Consider the following 6,000-nt stretch of genomic DNA (forward strand, 5'->3'; position numbering starts at 1 on the left):
CCATTGTTTGAAATTTAAGAAAACATCACTTTAATTTTTCAGGAAATAAACCCAAACTTTCCTTGAATAATCATCAATGAAAGTTAACATATACCTGGTACCACCTTTTGATGGGGTACGTGAAGGACCCCAAAGATCTGAATGAATGTAATCCAAAGTACCTTTTGTTCTATGAGTCGCTGGAGATTTGAAGCTGACTCTTTTCTGCTTTCCGAACACACAATGTTCACAGAACTCATATTTTCAGTATTTTGGCCACATAAAAGACCTTTTTTGCTGAGGATGGAAAGACCTTTTTTGCTCATATGCCCCAATTGCATATGCCACAATTTGGTGATGTCAGAATCTGATTTATCTGATATTGAAACTGCAGTAGCACCTGTAATAGTAGATCCCAAAAGAGTATACAACGTACCAGATCTGTGTGCTTTCATGATCACAAGAGCACCATGAGAAATTTTCAGAACTCCACATTCACTTGTGTACTTGCACCTAAGAGATTCTAGAGTACCCAAAGAGATGAGATTTTTCTTCAAGTCAGGAACATGTCTAACATCGGTGAGAGTTCTCACCACACCATCGTACATTTTGATTCGGACTGTACCTTTTCCAATAACTTTGCAGGCAACATTGTTGCCCATCAAGATAACTCCACCTCCAATAGATTCATATGTGGTAAATAAATCTCGATTGGGACACATATGATAAGAACAACCCAAATCTAAAATCCACTCATTGTTAGATTTGAAACTATTATCAGTTGCTAAAAAAATAGTTTCCTCAGTCTCATCAGCAGCTACACTTGCTTCGGCAGTGTTAGTATTTTTGTGCTCATTTTTCTTTTCTGTATGCTTTTCTTTATTTTTTTAATTTAAAGCATTCAGAAATAGTGTGACATTTCTTATGACAATATTTGCACATGACATTTCTGTATCTGGATTTTGACCTTGATTTAGGTTTCTCACTACTTGAATCTTTCTTATTGGATCTACCTCTTATGAATAAGCCTTTCCCTTGGTTCCCACTAGTTTTCCCAGTAATATCCCTATTTATTTGTTCTTTTGATTTCAAAATAGATTTGATATCTTTATAAGAGATATTATCCTTTCCAAAAAGCATAGTATCTCTTATATGTTTAAACGACTAGGGTAAGGGAACAAGCAATAACACAGCTTGATCTTCATCTTTGATTTCAGCATCTATGTTACTTAAATCCATAAGAAGAGAATCAAATGTATCAAGATGTGTAAGTATAGAGGTACCTTCAGCCATACGAAAAGTGTAAAGTTTTTGCTTTAGGTAAAACCTATTTTCTATTGTTCTTTTCATATATATGGTTTTAAGCTTTTCCTATATGCCCTTGGATGAGCTTTCTGCCGCAACTTCACATAAAAACCTCATTTGAAAGATTTAAAATAATACCTGTTTTTGCTTTTTGTCTATGACGACAAATTCCCCGTCCGTCATTTTATCCGGCATCTTCTTCTTTTCTTGCAGTGCCAAATCTAAGCCATCCTGAATTAGGATATCTTCCATCTTTAATTGCCACATTTCGAAGTTTGCACTTTGGTCAAATTTCTCAACATAAGACTTTGTTAGAGTCATTTTGGCTATTTAAACTAACCTGATTAGATCTGACTCTGATATCAATTTGTTAGGATCGTGAACTCGGGTATTGCAGAATTTAGCCAAATAACGGTATAAATGACAATAACAAAGACAATGCAAGTTGATAATAATGGTAATTAAAGAAGATAAAGAAGGCACCAATTTAACGTGGTTCAGTCAATGTGACATACGTCCACAAGCGGAGAGGAATAATTTTACTATAGCAACAAGAGTACAAAAGAGAGTACAAAATTAGAGTAAATACTCTAATTTATCTCAAATACCCCAAGAGAATAACCTCACAAGATCAATCCAAAGAAAAGGTTCACACAAATATTCCCAACACTCTAACTCTCTTACAAAATACTATAATGAAAGAAAGAAAAGGCAAGAGAAGTCTGTCTCAAACTTTGGTGTGTTTGATATGGATATTTGCTAGCCTATTTATAAGAAAATAAGATGGTCGTTGTATGGAATATAATTGTCTAAAAAGGCCTTTAATGAATGGACATAAAATGTCCAACAAGTGACCAATGAAAGACCATAGATAAGCCAACTAGGCTTATAGTCTATGGCCAAAAGTAGGCCACGTATATCACAAATATTAATAACATATTGTATGGTTAATTAAAGTGCAAGTGTAAAAATTTATACCGCTAGTATATACAATTTAAATTCATACTAGTCAACTACCTCGGTTCCTCTTTAATTGAAGGTTAGAATCAATGAGTTATAATTATTAGGTTTTTCATGTGATCACGTTACTTTTATTCGTAACCCTCCTTTCTATAATTTTAAATAAATATTTCTTTAGAAAAGCTAGGTTGTGAAATCTTTACCACCACACCCAAAAAGAAATTCTAAAAACATAAAAACGAAAAAGATGGTCCAATACTAGTAGTAATTACTAGGCCCTCTGTATACGGTCGAAATGGATTTCAGCATTGGCATGTCCGGTACGGTCCGAAGGGTGGTATATCGAAGTAAGATCCCGAAGGGGGGCACCAACTAACCTAGAGCCCGGGGAGGCCAGTCCGTGTTGAGATCGATATCATAATCAAACTCGAACAAGAATCGAGCCATGGCGCGGGTAGATCTATCGTGCTGATAATCCAAAAACCAACCTACATCGACCTGAAATCCATCCGAGGGCTCGAACCGGGATCGGGCTCGAACCAAGATCACGAGTTCGAGCCGAAATCAAGCTCGAACCAAAATCGAGGATTCTAAGCAAGATCAAGCTCGCAGGCAAAAGCCGTTGTAATCCCACTAGAGGGAATCTTGGCAGAAATTATGGAAAAGCTGATTTATCATGGGTCTCCCACTGAATATTTATTTTATTATACTTGTAGTCAAACCCCTTCATTATAAAAGGGCTTATTTATTATTCTTGTAGGGCATCCTTTTTTGGGGACTTAGACTGTCACAAACTGTATTAATTCCTCTATGAGAAAATAGTGATCTTTCTAGTTTCGGACATTGATTCTATTTTGTAAAATCCTAAATTCACTATTCATAATTGATTTGCCTGGATTACGTTTTCTTCAACCTATATTCATCCTTTTATTTTATCTTAGCGTTCTGTATTAAGTCGTACCACATATCTTCGGAACCGCGTATAAATTCAACTCTATCCATTTATTGGGTAAACAGTTTGGCGCCCACCGTGGGGCCGAGGATAACAGTGGTCACTTATTTCTGAAAACACCTTCAATTCAGGTTCGGCTACAAATAGCCACCGACCGAATGGCTTCACCGACCGATTACGATGCTGGCCTTCAAGATGAAACCAACAACTTGGCACTACCCGAGATTCGAACCGAAATACCACTAGATGTCAATTCACAAATTGCTTTGGAAGCAAACCAGCATTTCGAACCAGAAAGAAGCATTTAGGGCGGTGCTCGATCCGTAGCCCAAGACACCCAAAACCCAGAGGAAATCGGGGCCAGCTTACGCAAGATCTTCGAGATGTTGCAAGCCCAACAATTAGCGATAGCTCAGCTACAGAGCCAAACTCAAGCACAAAGCAGGTCGGTTTTCAATCCATTTTGAGAGGTCCGGCAGCCGGCAGGGGTTACTTCGAGAGGTCACCCCCAGAACAGAGCCTGCCATAGTAAAATCTAACGAGCAGGAATCGGGGACTACTCCCGAAATTACTAAATTGCTTGAGGAACTCACAAAACGAGTCGAAGCCAACGACAAGAGGGTGAAAACGTATAATGCCAGGGTCGATCAAATTCTGAGGGCTCCACCAATGGTAAAAGGGCTTGATTTAAAAAACATTCACACAAAAGCCTTTTCCATCGAGTGTGGCACCGAAGCCAATCCCCAAAAAAGTTTCATATGCCCGAAATTCCCAAATATAACGGTACGACCGATCCTAACGAACATGCCACCTCCTACACGTGTGCCATAAAAGGCAACGATTTGGAAGATGATGAGATCGAATCCGTGCTATTGAAAAAGTTCGGGGAAACCCTCTCGAAAGGAGATATGATTTGGTGCCATAATTTACCACCAAATTCCATCGATTCTTTTGCCATGTTAGCAGATTCGTTCGTAAAAGCGCATGCTGGAGCCATAAAGGTTGCAACGAGAAAATCAGATCTCTTCAAAGTAAAGCAAAGGCAAGGAGAGATGCTGAGGGAATTCGTATCCCGATTTCAAATGGAATGCATGGAATTACCCCCGGTCACCGACGACTGGGCCATACAAGCTTTCACCCAAGGGTTGAACGAGCTAAGTTCGACAGCATCACATTGGCTGAAGCAAAATTTGATCGAGTATCCGGCGGTAACTTAGGCAGATGTTCATAACCGATATCAATCAAAAATTAGGGTCGAGGATGATCAGCCGGGGACACCGTACGGACCTGTTCATCAGAGCAGGGTAGTTATTAATCAAAAGCAGATCGACAGAGAGCAAAGGTCAAACAGAGACAGAGACCGATATCGACCATACGTCACCGATCGAGTAAATAATGGTTCAACACGTAGCGCAGTTCAGAACAGTCAAAGAATTGATCGAGGACAAAATTCTCAGGGGCTTATGAGTAAGAGCGGCTTCGACAAATATGCCGAGCCTATAGAAGCACCTCGATTATCAGAATATAATTTTAGCGTTGGCGCATCCGCTCTAGTGTCGGCCATCGGACGCATCGAAGACACTAAATGGCCTCGACCAATGCAAACCAATCCTGCCCGGAGAAATCCCAATAAAACGTGTGAATATCATGGTACCCATGGCCACAGAACAGAAGATTGCAAGCAACTAAGAGAGGAAATAGCTCGCCTATTTAACAAAGGGCATCTTCGGGAGTTTCTGAGTGATAGGGCAAAGAGCCATTTTAGAAGTAGGGATTTCAGCAAGCAGAACGAGCAAGAAGAACCACAACACGTTATCCACATGATCATCGACGGCACTGATACCCCCCGAGGACCGGTGCTTAAGCGCACAAAAACATCGATGGTGAGGGAAAAGCGATCTCGGACTCAAGATTACGCACCCATGGGGACTTTGTCCTTCGGTGATGAAGATGTAGAGGGGGTCATCCAACCTCACAACGACGCACTGGTAATATCCGTACTCGTAAATAAAACTAAAATTAAGCGTGTGTTGATCGATCCAGGTAGCTCGGCCAATATCATTCGATTGAAGGTAGTAGAGCAGCTCGGCCTGCAGGATCGGATCGTACCTGCAACTCTGGTCCTGAACGGGTTCAATATGGCATGCGAAACCACCAAAGTAGAGATAGCCTTACCAATAAACGTGGCCGGAACTGTCCAAGAAACAAAGTTTCACGTGATCGAAGGCGATATGAGGTATAACGCAATTTTCAGAAGGCCATGGATCCACAACATGAGATCCGTGCCTTCGACCGTACACCATGTCCTCAAATTTCCAGCATCGGGAGATGTCAAAACGGTATACGGAGAGCAACCAGCCGCAAAAGAAATGTTCGCCGTCGACGAAGCCAAACCAATGTCCTCACTTTCGCCGATAAAAGGATCGGGCGCGAAAGAAGAATGGGACACCAAATAGCAATCACAGACAGCGACTTCAACCCAGCCAGACAATCAGAAAGTCGAAGAGGAGGGGGACCAAAGGGTCCCTCAATCTTTCATAATTCCCGATGACTATGATGCCACAAAATCAACGATCGAGGAGCTAGAGCAAGTCATATTAATCGAGCGCCAGCCCGAGCAAAAGGTATACTTAGGGACGGGGTTGAGCCCTGAACTCAGGAAGAAACTCGTTCAATTTCTTATCAATAACATCGATTGTTTTGCCTGGTCCCATTTAGATATAACAGGGATCCCGCCGGACATAACGACGCATCAGCTAAGTTTGGATCATAGGTTCAGACCGTTGAAGCAAAAAAGAAGACCC

The sequence above is a fragment of the Nicotiana tomentosiformis genome, chromosome 10 (genome assembly GCF_000390325.3).
Source record: "Nicotiana tomentosiformis chromosome 10, ASM39032v3, whole genome shotgun sequence".
Classification (NCBI taxonomy): domain Eukaryota; kingdom Viridiplantae; phylum Streptophyta; class Magnoliopsida; order Solanales; family Solanaceae; genus Nicotiana; species Nicotiana tomentosiformis.